The sequence below is a fragment of the Neovison vison genome, chromosome 5, assembly GCF_020171115.1.
Source record: "Neovison vison isolate M4711 chromosome 5, ASM_NN_V1, whole genome shotgun sequence".
Taxonomy (NCBI): domain Eukaryota; kingdom Metazoa; phylum Chordata; class Mammalia; order Carnivora; family Mustelidae; genus Neogale; species Neogale vison.
Window position 1 is genome coordinate 51879307 of NC_058095.1, and position 22632 is coordinate 51901938.

Here is a 22632-nt window from a genome sequence, read left to right on the forward strand (position 1 = left end):
CGCCATGATACTGTGCTCCGCGAACGCTCCCGTGCGCCAGCGCCCTCTGGTGGGCCGCGTCGTTTCCTCGGGATTTCAGGCGACCGCAGCATGCCCGGGGCAAGAAGGGTCACTGGGCCACGGAGAGCCGGGCGGTCCGCAGGGTGTCCAAAGTCGGCCAATTATCACGAGCGTTCTGCCTTAACCGATCCCGGTTTGGGCAGAACACTCAGGAGACCTGGCCGGAAAACACACGGCGGATTCGCTTCGGGCGCAGCTCTTCCGCAGGTCAGCCCCACGGGGCTTATCCTGGCATCGCCAGCGCTCGCGCACAAACCTCGCGAGGAAGCCCTCCGCGAGGCAGTCTGTGGCGAGGCCGACGCCACCTGCTCCTCGGCACTGGTGTCCCATCCTTAGCGCCGTCCCATGGGCCAGGGCTGCCCCGAGACTCGGGCTTGATATTTCACCTGCGTCCCAGCCTTCGGCTTGGGGTCGTGTCCCTCTGTGCCTCCATCGGGGGAATCCTGAGTCCCTCGGCCACGCCTACCCCGCCCACACCAGGCCCATAGGTGCATATCGGCGCATCGGTCACGCCTCGGAGAGAGAGAAACCTCAATGAACAAAATGCGGACAGCCACATCCTTGGGTGCCCCATCACCCCGAACAGACGGAGGGGAATGCCCTGCCGCCATTCGTCCGTCAACTCTGCTCTGGGATCGCTCCCCTGCGCCGGCGCCCCCTGGTGTGCCCTGGCGATTCTGGCATTTTCCGAGGGCCGCAGCATGCCCTGGGAGAGAAGGGGCCCTGGGCCATGGAGAGCAGGGAGATCCGCAGGAATGCCCTACGCTGGCCAATTCTCACGAGAGTTCTGCCCAAACCGATCCTTGGGCAGAACTCTCGTGAGAATTCGCAGGAAAAAGCCCGGCGAACTCGCTTCGGGCGCCCCACTACTGCACGGCCGCCCCCCCGGGCCTGGCGTGCCATTGCGAGCCATCGCGCTCCAACCCCGCCAGGAAGCCCTCCGCGAAGCAGGCTGTGGCGAGGCCGACGACTCCTGCTAATCCTCCTACGGGGGTCCTCTCCCTGGCGCTGGTCCATGATGCCTGGCCCGCCTGTCAATTGAGGTTTGTCGAATCGTTCCCGGAGCAGAGTTGAAGGACGGTTGGCAGCCGTGCCTACATTTCCGACTTTAGGGAGAATCGTGTGCCCAAGTATGGGGCTGCCCTCAGTGGGGACACGCAGGTTTCTCTCGCCCTGAGGTTGTCCGAAGAGCAGAAAGACACCGTTGGCGCCGGTGTGGGAGGGAGAGGCGTGGCCCCGGGACTCAGGGTTCCCCAGATGGAGGCACCGAGGGACAGGAACCCAGAAGCAGACGGCCGGGTAGCAGGCGAGACGGCTAGGCCGGGCTTCGTGGCGGGCCAGGCCTCATGGACCAGCGCCAGGGAGAGGACCCCCGCAGGAGGTTTAGCAGGAGTCGTCGGCCTCGCCACAGCCTGCCTCCCGGAGGACTTCCTGGCGGGGTTGGAGCGCGATGGCTCGCAATGGCACGCCAGGCCCGGGGAGGGGGGGGCCGTGCAGTAGTGGGGCGCCCGAAGCGAGTTTGCCGGGCTTTTTCCTGCGAATTCTCACGAGAGTTCTGCCCAAACAGGATTGGTTTGGGCAGAACTCTCGTGATAATTGGCCGGCGTAGGGCATTCCTGCGGATCTCCCTGCTCTCCATGGCCCAGGGCACCTTCTCTCCCAGGGCATGCTGCGGCCCCTGGAAAATGCCAGAATCGCCGGGGCACACCACGGGGCGCCGGCGCAGGGGAATGATCCCAGAGCAGAGTTGACGGACGAGTGGCGGCAGGGCATGCGCCTCCGTCTTTTGGGACGGATCGGGCACCCAGGGATGTTGCTGTCCGCATTTTGCTCATTGAGGTTTCTCTCTCTCCGAGGCGTGACCGAATCGCCGATATGCACCAATGGGGCCTGTAAATGGGCGGCGTAGGCGTGGCCGAGGGACTCAGCATTCCCAAGATGGAGGCACAGAGGGACAAGACACCGGAAGCCGAAGGCTGGGACGCAGGTGAAATATCAAGCCCGAGTCTCGGGTAGCCCTGGCCCATGGGACGGCGCTAAGGATGGGACACCAGCGCCGAGGAGTAGGAGGCGTCGGCCTCGCCACAGACTGCCTCGCAGAGGGCTTCCTGGCGAGGTTCGTGCGCAAGCGCTCGCGATGCCAGGACAAGCCCCGGGGGGCTGACCTGCGGAAGACCTGCGCCCGAAGCGAGTCCGCCGCGCGTTTTCCGGCCAGGTCTCCCGAGAGTTCTGCCCAAACCGGGATCGGTTAGGGCAGAACGCTCGTGATAATTGGCCGGCGTTGGGCAACCCTGCGGACCGCCGGCTCTCCGTGGCCCAGGGACCCTTCTTGCCCAGGGCATGGGGCGGCCTCCTGAAAACCCAAGGAAACGAAGCGGCCCACCAGAGGGCGCCAGCGCAAGGGTACTTTCCCGGAGCGCATTATCAGAGCGGGTGGGGGCGGGGCGTGCGCCTCCATGTTTTCAGGCTGATGGAGCGCCCAGGATGTCGCTGTCCTCAGTTGGGTCATGCAGGTCTCTCTCGCTTCTAGGCTTGTCCGAAATGCCGAAATGCACCGTTTACGACGGGGCGTGACACGGAGGCGTTGCCACGGAACTCAGGATTCCCAAGAGGGATGCACAGAGGGACAGGAAGCCGGACGCAGAAGGATGGGAAGCCGGTGAAATTTCGAGCCCGAGTCTCGGGCCCCATGGGACTGCTCCAAGTAGGGGACCCCCGTCGGCCGAGAAGCATGAGGCATCGGCCTCGCCGCAGACGGCCTCGCAGAGGGCTCCTTGGCGGGGTTCGTGAGCGAGCTCTCGCGATGCCTGGCCAGGCCAGGCACTGTGGGGCGCCCCTGCAAACGCGTGACTCCCGAAACGTGTTCGCATGGAATTTTCCTGCCAATTCTCACGGGATCGGTTTGGGCAGAACACTCGTGGGAATTGCCCGGCGTTGGGCAGCCCTGCCGAAGGCCCTGCTCTCCATGTCCCAGGGCCGTTACTCGCCCCGAGCTTGGGGTGGCCGCCCGGAAAATGCGCGAAAACGTCACGGCCCACCCGGACGCCCCGGCGCTGGGGAGCGTTCCCGGAGCAGCGTTGATGGAAGGGTGGCAGCCGGACCTACGTTTCCGACTTTCGGGAGGATCGTGTGCCCAAGGATGGGGCTGACCTCAGTGGGGGAATGAATTTTTCTCTCGCCCTGATGTTGTCCGAAGCGCCGAAAGGCACCATTGGTGCCGGTGTGGGAGGGGGAGTCGTGGCCTCGGGACTCAGGGTTCCCCAGATGGAGGCACCGAGGGACAGGAACCCAGAAGCAGACGGCCGGGTAGCAGGCGAGAGGATGATGCCGTGCTTCGTGGCGGGCCAGGCCTCATGGACCAGCGCCAGGGAGAGGAACCCCGGAGGAGGATTCGCAGGAGGCGTCGGCCTCGCCACAGCCTGCCTCGCAGCGGGCTTCCTGGCGGGGCTGGAGCGCGATGGCTCGCAATGGCACGCCAGGCACGGGGGGGCGGCCGTGCAGAAGTGCGGCGCCCGAAGCGAGTTCGCGGGCGTTTTCCTGCCAATTCTCACGAGCGTTCTGCCCAAACAGGATCGGTTTGGGCAGAACGCTCGTGAGAATTGGCCGGCATAGGGCAGTCCTGCGGATCTCCCTGCTCTCCATGGCCCAGGGCTCTCCCAGGGCATGCTGCGGCCCCCGAAAATGCCGGAAGCGCCGAGGCCCAACATGGGGCGCCGGCACTGGGGAATGATCCCAGAGCAGAGTTGATGGACGAGTGGCGGCAGGGCATTCCCCTCCGTCTGTTCGGGGTGATGGGGCACCCAAGGATGTGGCTGTCCGCATTTTGTTCATTGAGGTTTCTCTCTCTCCGAGGCGTGACCGAAGCGCCGATATGCACCATGAGGGCCGGGTTGGGAGGTGTAGGCGTGGCCAAGGGACTCAGCATCCCCAAGATGGAGGCACAGATGGACACGACCCCGGAAGCCGAAGGCTGGGACCAGGTGAAATATCAAGCCCGAGTCTCGGGGCAGCCCAGGCCCAGGGGACTGCGCTAAGGATGGGAAACCAGCGCAGAGGAGCAGGTGGCATCGGCCTCGCCACAGACTGCCTCGTGGAGAGCTTCCTGGCGAGGTTTGTGCGCGAGCGCTCGCGATGCTAGGACAAGCCCCAGGGGGGCTGACCTGCGGAAGAGCTGCGCCCGAAGAGAGTCTGCCGCGTGTTTTCCGGCCAGGTCTCCTGAGCGTTCTGCCCAAACCGGGATCGGTTAGGGCAGAACGCTCGTGATAATTGGCCGGCGTTGGGCACCCTGCAGTCCGCCCGGCTTTCCGAGGCCCAGGGACTCTTCTTGCCCAGAGCATGCTGCAGCCACCTGAATACCCGAGGAAACGACGCGGCCCACCAGAGGGCGCCGGCGCACGGGAGCGTTGCCTGAGCACAGTATCAGGGCGGGTGGGGGCGGGGCGTGCGCCTCCGTTTTTTCAGGCTGATGGAGCGCCCAAGGATGGCGCTGTCCTCAGTTGGGTCATGCAGGTCTCTCTCGCTTCGAGGCTTGTCCGAAATGCCGAAATGCACCGTTTGCGCAGGAGCGTGACGCGGAGGCGTTGCCACAGAACTCAGGATTCCCAAGAGGGTGGCACAGAGGGACAGGACCCCGGAAGCAGAAGGCTGGGAAGCCGTCGAAATTTCGAGCCCGAGTCTCGGGGCAGCCCTGTCCCCATGGGAGTGCTCCAAGTAGGGGACCCCCGCCGGCCGAGAAGCAGGAGGCATCGGCCTCGCCGCAGACGGCCTCGCAGATGGCTCCTTGGCGGGGTTTGTGAGCGAGCTCTCGCGATGCCGGGCCTGGCCAGGCCCTTGGGGCGGCCCTGCAGACGCGTGACACACGAAACGGGTTCGCATGGCGTTTTCCGGCCAATTCTCATGGGATCGGTTTGGGCAGAACCCTTGTGGGAATTGGCCGGCGTTGGGCAGCCCTGCCGAACGCCCTGATCTCCATGTCCCAGGGCCGTTACTCGTCCCGAGCTTGGGGCGGCCGCCCGGAAAATGCGCGAAAACGTCGCGGCCCACCCGGACGCCCCGGCACTGGGGAGCGTTCCCGAGCAGAGTTGAAGGACGGGTGGCAGCCGGGCCTACGTTTCCGACTTTAGGGAGGATCGTGTGCCCAATGATGGGGCTGACCTCAGTGGGGACACGCAGGTTTCTCTCGCCCTGAGGTTGACCGAAGCGCAGAAAGACACCGTTGGCGCCGGTGTGGGAGGGGGAGGCGTGGCCCCGGGACTCAGGGTTCCCCAGATGGAGGCACCGAGGGACAGGAATCCAGAAGCAGAGGGCCGGATAGCAGTCGAGAGGGTGAGGCCGGGCTTCGTGGCGGGCCAGGCCTCTTGGACCAGCGCCAGGGAGAGGAACCCCGCAGGAGGATTTGCAGGAGGCTTCGGCCTCGCAACAGCCTGCCTCGCCGAGGGCTTCCTGGCGGGGCTGGAGCGCGATGGCTCGCAATGGCATGCCAGGCCCGGGGCGGCGGCCGTGCAGAAGTGCGGCGCCCGAAGCGAGTTCGCGGGCGTTTTCCTGCCAATTCTCACGAGCGTTCTGCCCAAACAGGATGGGTTTGGGCAGAACGCTCGTGAGAATTGGCCGGCGTAGGGCATTCCTGCGGATCTCCCTGCTCTCCATGGCCCAGGGCCCCTTCTCTCCCAGGGCATGCTGCGGCCCCCGGAAAATGCCGGAATCGCCGGGGCACACCAGGGGGCGCTGGCGCAGGGGAACGATCCCAGAGCATAGTTGACGGACGAGTGGCGGCAGGGCATGCGCCTCCGTCTTTTGGGACGGATGGGGCACCCAAGGATGTTGCTGTCCGCATTTTGTTCATTGAGGTTTCTCACTCTCGGAGGCGTGACCGAAGCGCCGATATGCACCAATGGGGCCTGTAATGGGCGGGGTAGGCGTGGCCGAGGGACTCAGCATTCCCAAGATGGAGGCACAGAGGGACACGACCCCGGAAGCCGAAGGCTGGGACGTAGGTGAAATATCAAGCCCGAGTCTCGGGGCAGCCATGGCCCATGGGAGGGCGCTAAGGATGGGACACCAGCGCCGAGGAGTAGGAGGCGTCGGCCTCGCCACTGACTGCCTCGCAGAGGACTTCCTGGCGAGGTTCGTGCGCGAGCGCTCGCGATGCCAGGACAAGCCCCGGGGGGCTGACCTGCATAAGACCTGCACCCGAAGCGAGTCCGCCGCGCGTTTTACGGCCAGGTCCCCGAGCGTTCTGCCGAAACCCGATCCGGTTAGGGCAGAACGCTCGTGATAATTGGTCGGCGTTGGGCAACACTGCGGACCGCAAGGCTCTCCGTGTCCCAGGGACCCTTCTTGCCCAGGGCATGGGGCGGCCTCTTGAAAACCAAAGGAAGCGACGCGGCCCACCAGAGGGCGCCGGCGCAAGGGTACTTTCCCAGAGCGCATTATCAGAGCGAGTGGGGGCGTGGCGTGCCCGTCCGTGTTTTCAGGCTGATGGAGCGCACAGGATGTCGCTGTCCTCAGTTGGGTCATGCAGGTCTCTCTCGCTTAGAGGCTTGTCCGAAATGCCGAAATGCACCGTTTGCGCCGGGGCGTGACGCGGAGGCGTTGCCATGGAACTCAGGATTCCCAAGAGGGAGGCACAGAGGGACAGGACCCCGGAAGCAGAAGGCTGGGAACCCGGTGAAATTTCGAGCCCGAGTCTCGGGGCAGCCCTGGCCCCATGGGACTGCTCCAAGTAGGGGACCCCCGCCGGCCGAGAAGCAGGAGGCATTGGCCTCGCCGCAGACGGCCTCGCAGAGGGCTCCTTGGCGGGTTTCGTGATTGAGCTCTTGCGATGCCTGGCCAGGCCAGGCACTGTGGGGCGGCCCTGCAGACGCGTGACTCCCGAAACGACTTCGCATGGCATTTTCCTGCCAATTCTCACGGGATCGGTTTGGGCAGAACCCTCGTGGCAATTGGCCGGCATTGGGCAGCCCTGCCGAACGCCCTGCTCCTCATGGCCCAGGGCCCTTACTCGCCCGGAGCTCGGGGCGGCCGCCCGGAAAAATGCGCGAAAACGTCGCGGCGCACCCGAACGCCCCGGCGCTGGGGAGCGTTCGCGGAGCAGCGTTGACGGAGGGGTGGCGGACGGGCCTACGTTTCCGACTTTAGGGAGGATCATGTGCCCAATGATGGGGCTGACCTCAGTGGGGGCACGCATTTTTCTCTCACCCTGATGTTGTCCGAAGCGCCTAAAGGCACCGTTGGTGCCGGTGTGGGAGGGGGAGACGTGGCCCCGGGACTCAGGGTTCCCCAGATGGAGGCACCGAGGGACAGGAACTCAGAAGCAGAAGGCCGGGTAGCAGGCGAGAGGGTGAGGCCGGGATTCGTGGAGGGCCAGGCCTCATGGACCAGCGCCAGGGAGAGGAACCCCGCAGGAGGATTCGCAGGAGGCGTCGGCCTCGCCACAGCCTGCCTCGCGGAGGGCTTCCTGGCGGGGATGGAGCGCGATGGATCGCAATGGCACGCAGGCACGGGGGGGGCGGCCTTGCAGAAGTGCGGCGCTCGAAGCGAGTTCGCGGGCGTTTTCCTGCCAATTCTCACGAGCGTTCTGCCCAAACAGGATCGGTTTGGGCAGAACGCTCGTGAGAATTGGCCGGCGTAGGGCAGTCCTGCGGATCTCCCTGCTCTCCGTGGCCCAGGGCCCCATCTCTTTCAGGGCATGCTGCGGCCCCCGAAAATGCCGGAATCGCCGAGGCCCACAATTGGGCGCCGGCAGAGGGGAACGATCCCAGAGCAGAGTTGACGGACGAATGGCGGCAGGGCATTCCCCTCCGTTTGTTCGGGGTGTTGGGGCACCCAAGGTTGTGGCTGTCCGCATTTTGTTCATTGAGGTTTCTCTCTCTCCGAGGCGTGTCCGAAGCGCCGATATGCACCATTGGGGCCAGGATGGGAGGGGTAGGCGTGGCCGAGGGACTCAGCATTCCCCAGATGGAGGCACAGAGGGACACGACCACAGAAGCCGAAGGTTGGGACCCAGGTGAAATATCAAGCCCCAGTCTCGGGGCAGCCCTGGCCCATGGGACGGCGCTAAGAATGGGACACCAGCGCCGAGGAGCAGGTGGCGTCAGCCTCGCCACAGACTGCCTCGTGGAGGGCTTCCTGGCGAGGTTTGTGCGCGAGCGCTCGCGATGCCAGGACAAGCCCCGGGGGGCTGACCTGCGGAAGAGCTGCGCCCGAAGCGAGTCCGCCGCGTGTTTTCAGGCCAGGTCTCCCGAGCGTTCTGCCCAAACCGGGATCGGTTAGGGCAGAACGCTCGTGATAATTGGCCGGCGTTGGGCACCCTGCGGACCGCCTGGCTCTCCGTGGCCCAGGGACCCTTTTTGCCCAGGGCATGCTGGGGCCGCCTGAATACCCCAGGAAACGACGCGACCCACCAGAGGGCGCCGGCGCACTGGAGCGTTCCCAGAGCACAGTATAAGGGCGGGTGGGGGCGGGGCGTGCGCCTCCGTCTTTTCAGGCTGATGGAGCGCCCAAGGATGGCGCTGTCCTCAGTTGGGTCATGCAGGTCTCTCTCGCTTCGAGGCTTGTCCGAAATGCCGAAATGCACCGTTTGCGCCGGGGCGTGACGCGGAGGCGTTGCCACGGAACTCAGGATTCCCAAGAGGGATGCACAGAGGGACCGGACCCCGGAAGCAGAAGGCTGGAAGCCGGCGTAATTTCGAGCCCGAGTCTCGGGGCAGCCCTGGCCCCATGGGACTGCTCCAAGTAGGGGACCCCCGCCGGCCGAGAAGCAGGAGGCATTGGCCTCGCCGCAGACGGCCTCGCAGAGGGCTCCTTGGCGGGTTTCGTGAGCGAGCTCTCGCGATGCCTGGCCAGGTCAGGCACTGTGGGGCGCCCCTGCAAATGCGTGACTCACGAAACGAGTTCGCATGGCATTTTCCTGCCAATTCTCACGGGATTGGTTTGGGCAGAACCCTCGTGGGAATTGGCCGGCGTTGGGCAGCCCTGCCGAAGTCCCTGCTCTCCATGTCCCAGGGCCGTTACTCGCCCCGAGCTTGGGGCGGCCGCCCGGAAAATGCGCAAAAATGTCGCGGCCCACCCGGACGCCCCGACGCTGGGGAGCGTTCCCGGAGCTGCGTTAAAGGAAGGGTGGCAGCCGGGCCTACGTTTCCGACTTTAGGGAGGATCCTGTGCCCAAGGATGGGGCTGACCTCAGTGGGGTGAAAGATCCCCCCGGGGCTCCAAGCACCCCGGAATGGACCGCTTCTCAGGAGGAGACCCCCGGACCCAAAAACCGAGCCGAGTCCACTGGTCAGATGCAAACAGCACGAGGTTTATTGAGTAGACACAGATACCTGCGGGCGGTCAAGTCTTAGGAGGACTCGCGTGCCAGCCCTTTGTTCAGGGCCTTTTTATGAGGTTTGGGGAAGCGAAAGCATACGTACAGAAGCAGAAGCATGGTTACAAAGTTTTCATTGGCTGGTTTGAATGTAAAGGCATACTTGGTGTTTGTAGATTGGCTAGTTCAAATGTAAAGGCATACTTGGCGCGCGGGAATACCCCTGATTGGTTCGCTCAGCATCCTTCATTTACATAGTGGGAAGTTACTTTCATTGGTCGTTAACAAAAGGGAAACAGATAGTATTGGCTAGATTTCAATCCTTCATTAGCATGTAGACTGACCATCGGCATTGGCCAGACCACAATCCCTTATTAGCATGTAGACTGACCATCGGCATTGGTCAGACTACAATCCCTTATTTGCATGTAGACTGGCCATCGGCATTGGTCAGACTACAATCCCTTATTTGCATGTAGACTGACCTTTCAACATTCCTTGTAGTATCTTATCACTTTTTACAACATGGGAGGAATGTTTAAGGGAGTGGGAGAAGGGGGTGTTGGCTAAGCAAAGAGAAGGGGGAAGGAGGGGGAAAGGGAGGGAGAAAACCCTTTTCATTCCCCCATTTTCTTTTTGGCCCGAGTAAAATCTTTTACTTTACTAGGGGCTAATCTCCCGCTGCCCTATTGCATGATATTGTTGGGTTAATACCATGGTTTGGACAAGCGACAATCTATCCTTTACGAATTGGGTTATTCTGTTAATGATGCATGGCCCGAAGGAGGTTATTAGGGAAGTAAACCAGGGTGAACGATTCCAAACTCCTTCATACCAAGACTGTTGAGATTCAAAGTCTATTTTACGCTTATCTAGCCTTTCCTTCAATTTGTCTAGAGTTTCTGTTACTACTCCAGTCTGGTCAGCAAAAAAAGCAGCATTCTTCTCTGAGAACAGCACAAAGGCCACCCTCTTTTAGGAACAGTAGGTCTAAGCCTCTTCTGTTTTGTAAGGTAACTTCTTTGTTGCAAATCTCAAGGACATTTGCAAACAAAGGGAGACTTCTGCCTTACAAGACTGTGATCGCTGCAATATAAACATTTGTTCTTCTTTCAGGGCAGTCAGGGGTGCCTGTGAAATGTCATACATATTACCAAGGGGAGTGGGTGGAGAGGGGGTGCAAGGCGCCAGCCCCTGCTCCCTCCTCAGCCAGCCTCCTGAACAATTTTGACCCTTAAATCTTTAAGGTGGTTGAAGGTGGAAGGTCTTATCTTCTGTAACTTCTTCCTGCTGAATAGGGGCGTAGAGCTGTCCCTACCTACTCAGGTCAACATTGATCAGTGGAGGAATGTATAGGGGAGTTACGAAAGGTGGAGGCAGCTGAATCCAGCGCTGACAGTGAAGAAGTATCCTTGCGCGTGGTAAGGATCATCTGTCGTGGTGAAGTCATTGCAGCAATGGAGTCTCGGCACCAAGTAGAGAAACATTGAACAAAGCAACATATTAAGGCTAATAAGGCAATAAGAATGAGAAGCCCAAAAAGGAGATTTGGCCGCAGTCCTCCTCCAAACCAGTAAGCTAACCAATTGCTGAGAGAGGGAGAAGCATCTTGTAGAGCCTTAATCTGGGCATTCATATCCTTTATTAATCCTGTGACATTTTTGTGATAGTCTGGGATGTACACATAACATTCTGTCTTGATAATTGCACATATGCCACATGACATCCTCTAGTCCCAAAGATGGAACAAAAATGGATGCTAAGTGATCATACCATTTAAAAATAGATCGCATCCATCTTTGTTTTAAGTTGGGGAGATTAGCTGGAGTTGTAATGGTTTTAGTAATGCGCCCATGAATCCAGGCAAATCCCAAGGTACAGCGACCTATCCACCCTGGAGGAAGCCAGGGCCACAGGTTTGTTTCACATATCCAGTGGGGTCTGTTTGGAGCTGGCCATCTAATGCCAGGTCACCTTGTCCAGTCAATAACCTGGAGTACTATTACTTGGTAACACATTTCTAATGATAGCCGTCCCAGATATCGTGTGTTATTTGCCCAAATATCACTCGTATGATTTCTTTGTTCCCAGCATAAAACTGCCTTCTGACTGAGCCGTCCAATCGTGGGTGTAAGCCACAGATATGCACCACAGATCTGATATATGCCATCTTCAGTATAGCGATAAGGAGGGTTTGTAACTTAGGCCCATATTTGATTGGGGAGTTATGGCTTGATAGCAATCCCCTTTCCTTCCAAATAGCTCCATGGGCATGTAGTACCAGGAAGGCATATTTGGAGTCAATGTTAATGTTTATTCTTAGGCTTTGGCAATTGCGAAGTGCTAGTGAACACTACAGTATACCTAGCTTTTCTTATTTTTTTATGAAAACTATTGTCATCAGTAAACTGTCATTCATCCGGCATATCTGTAAGTATAGCCCAGTATTTAATTAGTCGGCCTTCATCATTCTTTGGTGGCCTTTGAATTCTAAGAAAAATCTGGACCTGATGTGAACTCATTAATTAGGGGCTGTTTTAGGTTTCGCTAAAGCATCTGTTTGCAATTGCACCTCAACAGAGGTGGCCTCTAGGATAAATATGACTAAGGGATGAAACCAATAAGAAGACCTTTGAGTGGTCCAGCCTTAACAATATCCTGATTACGGAGGATCACTGGCAAGTGAGAAAACTTGTCAAGAGATAAGGGGAGGCCCCCATGCATCATCCGATCTATCATAAAGAAAGTGGGGTCATCCATTATCTCTATAAGTCCATAGTTAATCCTATGGAGTGCAATAGGCTGGCCTTTAGGCAATTTTATTATCCCAGCCACAAACAAGGTGTTAGTTAAGTTATACAATTACAGGGGAATCGATCCCATTTTCCAGTTGTTTAATCATGTGCCGTGGGGTCTGCTAATATCCCCACAAAATAAGATCGACTAAAGGAGCTATTGTACAACTTCTCTGAAGTTTACCTCAAATTGTTTAGCTTAGGTAAACAAACATTTAAAGACAATTAAATCTAGAACTTAACATCCATAAAGGTGTGTTACTAAAACAGAATTTCTCTCTAAAATAACCCTCATTTCCAGAGATAGCCAAATCAGGACTAATTCACTTGTGAAACAAGTCCAGTTTCAACAAACTTGGCCTAATTATTTACATAAGCTCAGCAAGAACAGTGAGTGTGATCATACAGATCTTTTAGAATCTGCTTTGCTGGAACTTTTTATAAGGAATCTCTAGGTTGAACTTTTAGTAGCCTCTCCAGGCCAGAAGCCACGCCCTGTACTTGCCATCAGGCGTGCCTGCAATACCTTTGGGCGAATTCCTCTTCCTGAGACTGCACCTACCAAGGAGTGACATTCTTTACTCACCTGGTGAGGCTCCTGGGAACTCTGTAAGCAAGGTATCAGGCCAACAGTCCCAAGGGGCTTTGTGGCTCCAGGTTTCATAAAGTCAACCTTAGTTCCTTTAAACTGTCTGGTCATATCTGAGTCTTTTCAAATATGACATCCCAGTCAAAGCTTTGGTAAAATAACCAGTTTCCAATGGTGTCCTGTTACAAGGAGAACAGATTCTTACTGAACTTATGCAAATGAATTATTGCCATGGAAGAAAGAATACTTACTGAGACCTTTTGGTTTCAGAGGGTTCAGATAGAGAGAAAAGGTTGAATGCTTTGAGCACTTTTACAAATGAGCACTTTTACATCTCTATAAGTTACAGATAACTAGGAGGAAGTATCCCTAGTCTGGAAGAGCAAACATTAGAGAGAACCAGCAATGTTTAAAGTAAGACAAAACATTAAGAGACACAACACTATAATCTTTTAGTTCATTTAGTTCCATGTTACTAATTCTGGTGAATGCACGTTTAGTTAGTTTTGGAAATTCTTACCCATTTCAGTTTTAGAATTTTCAAATATATCAAATATCTGTATTTATCCTGAAAGTCCTTTATATGAATATTCTTGAAGATAAAACTCATTTTGTGAGAGAATTTAAACAATTATAAATGACAAAAACTCAGAATGGATATGGTTAGAGCTGAAGAGACGGGAGTTTACAATTTAGCTGCAAGGAAATCAGGTTATTTCTGTGAGACATAACATTTCCCTAATTACAATATCAAGCGGTGATCTCTCCAAACTTTAAAACTTTAGGAAGTGCGTAGAATCTCTAGAATAGTTATAGCATTTTCCCAAATGTAACCCAAGGTTTATCATTGGTTCAGTAGTACTTCATGAGCGACTTCGCATATCAAGGAAAAGCCTGAGTTAAAGAGATTTACAATTTAAATCTCGTCAACATTTGCTAAAATCTTATAAAGTTTTAAAGCACATGCCTAAGTATAATTAGGGATGTTAAACACCTGATAAAACAAAACAGAGGAACTGAGTTTTCTGGGCAGGCAAGGAGAAAACCATTTACATTTTCTTAACAGCAGATCATTTGATCTAAGAAAACATTGTCCTTTTGAACAGAGACAATTTCAGTCTTGTACCAATGTAACTTTAAAACCCATCCATTTCAATCTTAGTCCATTCTTGACCATAGCTAAAATTCCTTTTCTGAAGATTTCCCTTCACAAACCTTCTACAACTTTTCCCAAGCCATTTCCTTCCAAACAACCATCTTATTTAGGACAAAATTACCTTCCCTTACCTTCAACAAAATGTATTCCCATTCCTTAAATCTTTCTTACATATCTCCTACTTTCCTACATACAGAGTTTCCCTTATTTCCATCAGTCTTAGTTACACTAAGCAGAACTTTGTATTCTTAGAAACACCTTTAGTTATTAGCCATTTGTGAACTATTACAACAGAATTCTTCAGGTGGCAAATTTATGAATCAATTAAGTGCAAAACACGTTTACCAACAGATTTAAATACTCTTAGTTTCTTTGCAGTTAAGAAGTCAAAAGCACAAACCTACATCCAGTAATTAACGACTTAGCATTTTATCCTGTTTGGTTAAGATATAGATGTCCACAATTCAATTCCGTTTGTCATCCAAGCAAAACTTTAAAACTTTCAGGTTACCAAAGACTTTGAAAGCTACTTCAGCAATTACCCATTAGAACTTTGGGACAGACAATTAACCATCAGTTTAGTCATTTCTTTGCTAACAAATTTTAATAAATAACACAAGCTTATTTGACCTTCAGTAAACTTTCAAGTTTTACATTTACTACTGTTAACTTAAAAGACAGGTCTTATCTTAATTAAACCAACAAACTTAACTTAGTTCCAATAGTGATTTACGTTTCACCTGGGCCCACTCCACTTTGAATGTTTACCTGAGACATGCATGGGAAGATCTGGAGTGGGGGTTTTAGGACCAGGGGGTGCTCTTTTTGCTCCTTGACAGTGGAGAGAGGAGCCATGGTGCATGATCTAGAGGCTAGTCATGCAGGCTGCACGCACGTTGGTGCAGAAACACGATAAGGGGGAAACAGAGGAAAACAAAGTGCTGCTAGGAGGCAGAGAAAGGATTCCCAGTTTTGGAGCTCATAAGCCCCAACAGAGGAGCAGATGCCATGCTTTCCCACCAGCAAGGGGGGAGGGGTTAAGCAGTCCAAGTCGGGCCAGAGAACACAGGGAAACTTCCCCGAAACAAAGAGAGTTTCGGCAGCTGCTTGGGAATATTCCTTATGGTCTCTGTCTCGAGTTAGACCAACCCCAGTTGGTTCCAGTTATAGCCATTAACATGGGAAGTGAGTGAGGGAGAAACCCCCACATCTATTAGGAGAAACTCAGAATCTCTCCAGTGACCTAAAGTGAGACTTAAGGGGGTGGTAAGTGTTTGCCCCATTTTAGAGTCAAAGAAAACACCAAGGACAATAAGTAAGACACACAAAACAGTTAACAAGAAGGACGCTGCGCGATTTCGGTACAAAAACCGAAAGCAAAAACTCAAGCGGAGATCCCGGGGGTCCGGATTCCCCCTCTCCAACCAAGGCCACGTATCTCTCTGATACAGGCTGAGCTCCAAATGCCCCGCTGCCCCAGGGCCCAAATGTCCCGAAGGACCCAAATGTCCCGCCCGGCGGGACTACAAACGCCTCTGGAACGTCCTTCCAGGGCTGCGAGGGAGAAGTCCGAGCCCGTCAGCTCCTTCTGGCCCTTGCCAAATACAAATGGATCCGATCGAACCCCAAACCAAACGCATGGCAAATTCACAAGTAACAGGTTCAGACGCAGCCACAGACGCAACGAACAGACACAACGAATAAAGTGCTGGCCAGCTTACCTCCTGACAGTGGGTCGGTGGTCCTTGGGTGGGGGGTCTCGTATCCTGGACGAGCCCCCAAATGAAAGATCCCCCCGGGGCTCCAAGCACCCCGGAATGGACCGCTTCTCAGGAGGAGACCCCCGGACCCAAAAACCGAGCCGAGTCCACTGGTCAGATGCAAACAGCACGAGGTTTATTGAGTAGACACAGGTACCTGCGGGCGGTCAAGTCTTAGGAGGACTCGCGCGCCAGCCCTTTGTTCAGGGCCTTTTTATGGGGTTTGGGGAAGCGAAAGCATACGTACAGAAGCAGAAGCATGGTTACAAAGTTTTCATTGGCTGGTTTGAATGTAAAGGCATACTTGGTGTTTGTAGATTGGCTAGTTCAAATGTAAAGGCATACTTGGCACGCGGGAATACCCCTGATTGGTTCGCTCAGCATCCTTCATTTACATAGTGGGAAGTTACTTTCATTGGTCGTTAACAAAAGGGAAACAGATAGTATTGGCTAGATTTCAATCCTTCATTAGCATGTAGACTGACCATCGGCATTGGCCAGACCACAATCCCTTATTAGCATGTAGACTGACCATCGGCATTGGTCAGACTACAATCCCTTATTTGCATGTAGACTGACCATCGGCATTGGTCAGACTACAATCCCTTATTTGCATGTAGACTGACCTTTCAACATTCCTTGTAGTATCTTATCACTTTTTACAACATGGGAGGAATGTTTAAGGGAGTGGGAGAAGGGGGTGTTGGCTAAGCAAAGAGAAGGGGGAAGGAGGGGGAAAGGGAGGGAGAAAACCGTTTTCAGGGGCACGCATTTTTCTCTCGCCCTGATGTTGTCCGAATCGCCTAAAGGCACCGTTGGTGCTGGTGTGGGAGGGGGATGCGTGGCCCCGGGACTCAGGGTTCCCCAGATTGAGGCACCGAGGGACAGGAACCCAGAAGCAGACGGCCGGATAGCAGGCAAGAGGGTGAGGCCGGGCTTCGTGGCGGGCCAGGCCTCAAAGACCAGCGCCAGGGAGAGGAACCCCGCAGGAGGATTCATAGGAGGCGTCGGCCTCGCCACAGCCTGCCCTCGGAAGGCTTCCTGGCGGGGCTGGAGCGCGATGGATCGCAATGGCACGCCAGGCACGGGGGGGCGGCCTTGCAGAAGTGCGGCGCCCGAAGCGAATTCGCGGGCGTTTTCCTGCCAATTCTCACGAGCGTTCTGCCCAAACAGGACCGGTTTGGGCAGAACGCTCGTGAGAATAGGCCGGCGTAGGGCAGTCCTGCGGATCTCCCTGCTCTCCGTGGCCCAGGGCCCCATCTCTCCCAGGGCATGCTGCGGCCCCCGAAAAAGCCGGAATCGCCAAGGCCCACCATGGGGCGCCGGCACAGGGGAAGGATCCCAGAGCAGAGTTGATGGACGAGTGGCGGCAGGGCATTCCCCTCCGTCTGTTCCGGGTGATGGGGCACCCAAAGATATGGCTGTCCGCATTTTGTTCATTGAGGTTTCTCTCTCTCCGAGGCGTGACCGAAGCGCCGATATGCACCATTGGGGCCGGGATGGGAGGGGTAGGCTTGGCCGAGGGACTCAGCATTCCCCAGATGGAGGCACAGAGTGACACGACTACGGAAGCCAAAGACTGGGACCCAGGTGAAATATCAAGCCCGAGTCTCGGGGCAGCCCTGGCCCATGGGACGGCGCTAAGTTTGGGACACCAGCGCCGAGGAGCAGGTGGCGTCGGCCTCGCCACAGACTGCCTCGCGGATGGCTTCCTGGCGAGGTTTGTGCGCTAGCGCTCGCGCTGCCAGGACAAGCCCCGGGGGGCTGACCTGTGGAAGAACTGCACCCGAAGCGAGTCCGCCGCGTGTTTTCCGGCCAGGTTCCCCGAGCGTTCTGCCCAAACCGGGATCGGTTAGGGCAGAACGCTCGTGATAATTGGCCGGCGTTGGGCACCCTGCGGACCGCCCGGCTCTCCGTGGCCCAGGGACCCTTCTTGCCCAGGGCATGCTGAGGTCGCCTGAATACCCGAGGAAACGACGCGGCCCACCAGAGGGCGGTGGCGCACGGGAGCGTTCCCTGAGCACAGTATCAGGGCGGGTGGGGGCGGGGCGTGCGCCTCTGTCTTTTCAGGCTGATGGAGCGCCCAAGGATGGCGCTGTCCTCAGTTGGGTCATGCAGGTCTCTCTCGTTTCGAGGCTTGTCTGAAATGCCGAAATGCACCGTTTGCGCCGGGGCGTGACGCGGAGGCGTTGCCACGGAACTCAGGATTCCCAAGATGGAGGCACAGAGGGACAGGACCCCTGAACGGAATCCTGGGAAGCCGGCGAAATTTCGAGCCCGAGTCTCGGGGCAGCCCTGGCCCCACGGGATTGCACAAAGTGGGGACTCCCGCTGGCCAAGAAGCAGGAGGCATCGGCCTCGCCGCAGACTGCCTCGCGGAGGGCTCCTTGGCAGGGTTTGTGAGCGAATTCTCAAGATGCCGGGCCAGGCCCTGGGGGGCGGCCCTGCTACGTGTGACGCCTGAAGCAAGTTCGCAAGGAGTTTTCCGTCCAATTCTCACGGGATCAGTTTGGGCAGAACCCTAGTGTGAATTGGCCGTCGTTGGGCAGCCCTGCCGCACGCCTTGCACTCCATCGCCCAGGGCCGTTACTCGCCCCGAGCTTGGGGCGGCCACCCGGAAAATGCGCGAAAACGTCGCGGCCCACCCGGACTCCCCGGCGCTATGGAGCGTTCCCAGAGCAGAGTTGAAGGACGGGTGGCGGCCGGGCCTACGTTTCCGACTTTAGCGAGGATCGTGTGCCCGAGAATTGGGCTGACCTCAGTGGGGGCACGCAGGTTAATCTCGCTCTGGGATTGTCCGAAGCGCCGAAAGGCACCCTAGGCACCGGTGTGGGAGGGGGAGGTGTGGCCCCGGGATTCAGGGTTCCCCAGATTGAGGCACAGAGGGACACAACCTCGGAAGCCGAAGGCTGGGACGCAGGTGAAATATCAAGCCTGACTCTCGGGGCATCCCTGGCCCCATGGGACGGCGCTAAGTAGGGGACACTAGCGCAGAGGAGCAGGAGGCGTCAGCCTCGCCTCAGCCTGCCTCGCGGAGGGCTTCCTGGCGAGGTTCGTGCGCGAGCGCTCACGGTGTCAGGACAAGTACCAGGGGGCTGACCTGCGGAAGAGCTGCGCCCGAAGCGAGTTCGCCGAGCGTTTTCTGGCCAATCCTCACGAGGGTTTTGACCAAACCGGGATTGATTTGAGCAGAACGCTCGTGAGAATTGGCCGGGGTTGGGCGGTCCTGCGGACCGCCTGGCTCTCCGTGGCCCAGGGCCCCTTCTTGCCCAGTCGATGCTGCGAACACCTGGAAAACAGGAGGAAACGACGCGGCCCACCAGTGGGCGCCTGCGTACGGGAGTGTTCCAGGAGCAGAGTTGAGCGGCGGGTGGGGGCAGGGCAATGTGGGAGGGGGAGGCGTGGTCCCGGGACTCATGGTTCCCCAGATGGAGGCACCGAGGGACAGGAACCCAGAAGCAGACGGCTGGGTAGCAGGCGAAACTGCGAGCCTGGGCTTCGTGGCGGGCCAGGCCCCATGGAACAGCACCAGGGAGAGGACCCCCGCAGGAGGATTAGCAGGAGTCGTCGGCCTCGCCACAGCCTCCCTCGTGAGCGATTCCTGGCGGGATTGGTGCGGGACGGCTCGCAATGGCACACCAGGCCCCGGGGGTCGGCCGTGCAGAAGTGTGGAGCCCGAAGCGATTTCGCCGGTCTTTTTCCTGCCAATTCTCACCAGCGTTCTGCCCAAACCAAAGTCGCAGGGGAGAGTTTCCAGAGCAAAATTGACGGGCGAGTGGCGGCAGGGCATGCGCCTCCGTCTTTTCAGGCAAAAGGGGCACCCAAGGATGGGGCTGTCCGCGGTTGGGTCATGCAGGTTTCTCTCTCTGAGGCTTGTCTGAAGCGCCGAAATGCAGCATTGGGGCCGGGATGGGAGGGGGAGGCGAGGCCACGGGCCTCAGGATTCCCCAGATGGAGGCACAGAGGGACATGACACCAGAAGCCGAATGCTGGGAATCAGGTGAAATATTGAGCTCGAGTCTCGGGGCAGCCCTGGCCCCATGGGACGGCTCTAAGTAGGGGACACCCGAACCGAGGAGCAGGAGGCTTCATCCTCGCCACATCCTGCCTCGCGGAGGGCTTACTGACGAGGTTCGTGAAGGAGCGCTCTCGATGCCAGGCCAGGCCACAGGGGGCGGCCCTGCAGATGTGCTGCGCCCAAAGCGAGTTCACCGGGCGTTTTCCGGCCAATTCTCACGAGCGTTCTGCCAAAACCGGGATCGGTTAGGGCAGAACGCTCGTGAATATTGGCCGGCGTTGGGTAACCATGCGGACCGCCCTGCTCTCCGTGGCCCAGGGACCGTTCTTGCCCAGGGCATGCTGCGGCCGCCTGAAAACCTGAGGAAACGACGCGGCCCACCAGAGGGCGCCAGCGACGGGAGCGTTCCCGGAGCAGAGTATCAGGGCGGGTGGGGGCAGGGCGTGCACCTCCGTCTTTTCAGGCTAATGGAGCGACCAAGGATGGCGCTGTCCGCAGTTGGGTCATGCAGGTCTCTCTCGCTTCGAGGCTTGTCCGAAATGCCGAAAAGCTCCGTTTGCGCCGCGGCGTGAGGCGGAGGCGTTTCCACGGAACTCAGGATTCCCAAGAGGGAGGCACAGAGGGACAGGACCCCGGAAGCGGAAGGCTGAGAAGCCGGCGAAATTTCTAGCCCGAGTTTTGGGGCAGCCCTGGCCCCATGGGACTGCGCCAAGTCGGGGACCCCCGCCGGCCGAGAAGCAGGAGGCATCGATCGGCCTCGCCGCAGACTGCCTCGCAGAGGGCTCCTTGGCGGGGTTGGTGAGCGAGTTCTCGCGATGGCGGGCCAGGCCATGGGGGGCGGCCCTGCAGACGTGTGACGCCCGAAGCAAGTTCGCAAGCCGTTTTCTGGCCAATTCTCACGAGCGTTCTGCATAAACCGGTATCGGTTGGGGAGAACGCTCGTGAGAACTGGCCGGCGTTTCGCAGCCCTACGGACTGTCCTGCTCTCCATGGCCCAGGGCCGGTTCTCGCCTGGAGCATGGGGCGGCCGCCCGGAATGCGCGAAAACGTCGCGGCCCGCCACGATGCCCCGACACAGGGGAGCGTTCCCGGAGCAGAGTTGAAGGACGCGTGGCGGCCGGGCCTACGCTTCTGACTTTAGGGAGGATCGGGTGCCCAAGGATGGGGCTGACCTCAGTGGGGGCACTCAGCTTTCTCTCGCTCTGAGGTTGTCCGAAGTGCTGCAAGGCACTGTAGGCGCCAGTGTGGGAGGGGGAACGTGGCCGTGGGACTCAGGGTTCCCCAGATGGAGGCACCGAGGGATAGGAACCCAGAAGCAGACGTCTGGGTAGCAGGCGAAACTGCGAGCCTGGGCTTCGTGGCGGGCCCTGCCCCATGAAACAGCGCAACGGAGAGGACCCCCGCAGGAGGATTAGCAGGAGGCATCGGCCTCGCCACAGCCTGCCTCGCGGAGGTCTTCCTTGCGGGGTTGGAGCCCGATGGCTCGCCATGACATGCCATGCACGGGGGGCGGCCATGCAGAGGTGAGGCGCCCGAAGCCAGTTTGCCGGGTGTTTTCCTGCCAATTCTCACCAGCGTTCTGCCCAAACCAGGATCGGTTTGGGCAGAACGCTCGTGAGAATTGGCAGGTGTTGGGCAGTCCTGCGGACCTCACTGCTCTCAGTGGCCCAGGACCCCTTCTCTCGCAGGGCTTGCTGGGGCCCCCAGAAAATGCCTGAGGCGCTGGGGCCCACCAGGGGGTGCCGGCACAGGGGAGCGTCCCAGAGCAGAGTTGACTTACGAGTGGCGGCAGAGCAGGCGCCTCCGTCTTTTCGGGCTGATGGGTCCCCCCAAGGATGGGGCTCTCTGCAGTTGGGTCATGCAGGTTTCTCTCTCTCCAAGGCTTGTCTGATGCGCCGATATGCACCATTGGGGCCGGGATGGGAGGGTGAGGCGTGGCCGTGGGACTCAGGTTTCCCCAGATGGAGGCACAGAGCGACAAGACCCCGGAAGCTGAAGGCTGGGAAGCAGGTGAAATATCGAGCCCGAGTCTCGGGGCAGCCCTGGCCCCATGGGACGGCGCTAAGTAGGGGACACCAGCGCCGAGGAGCTGGAGGCGTCGGCCTCGCCTCATCCTGCCTCGCGGAGGGCTTCCTGGCAATGTTCCTGCGTGAGCGCTCCCGATGCCAGGACAAGCCCCGGGGGCGCGGACCTCTGGACGAGCTAGCACGAAGCGAGTTCGCCCGGCGTTTTCCAGTCAATTCTCACGAGTGTTCTGCCCAAACCGGGGTTGGTTTGGGCAGAACACTCGTGAGAATTTGCCAGCGATGGGCAGACCTGCGGACCGCCCGGCTCTCCGTGGCTCAGGGCCCCTTCTCGCCCAGTCATATCTTGGCCGCCTGGAAAACGCGAGGAAACGACGTGGCGCATAAGGTGGCGCCGGCACCCAGGAGAGTACTTGGAGCAGAGTTGAGCGGCGGGTGGGGGCAGGGCATGCGCCTCCGACATTTCTGGTTAACGGGGCGCCCAAGGATGGGGCTCTCTGCAGTTGGGTCATGCAGATTTCTCTCTCTCCAAGGCTTGTCCGAAGCGCCGATATGCACCATTGGGGTCGGGATGGGAGGGTGAGGCGTCGCCGTGGGACTCAGTTTTCCCCAGATGGGTCACAGAGCGAAAGGACCCCGGAAGCTGAAGGCTGGGAAGCAGGTGAAATATCGAGCCCGAGTCTCGGGGCAGCCCTGGCCCCATGGGACGGCGCTAAGTAGGGGTCACCAGCGCCGAGGAGCAGGAGGTGTCGGCCTCGCCTCAGCCTGCCTCTCGGAGGGCTTCCTGGCGAGGTTCGTGCGCGAGCGCTCGCGATGCCAGGACAAGACCCGGGGGGCCGTACATGCGGATGAGCTAGCACGAAGCGAGTTCGCCGGGCGTTTTCGTGCCAATTCTAATGAGTGTTCTGCCCAAACCGGGGTTA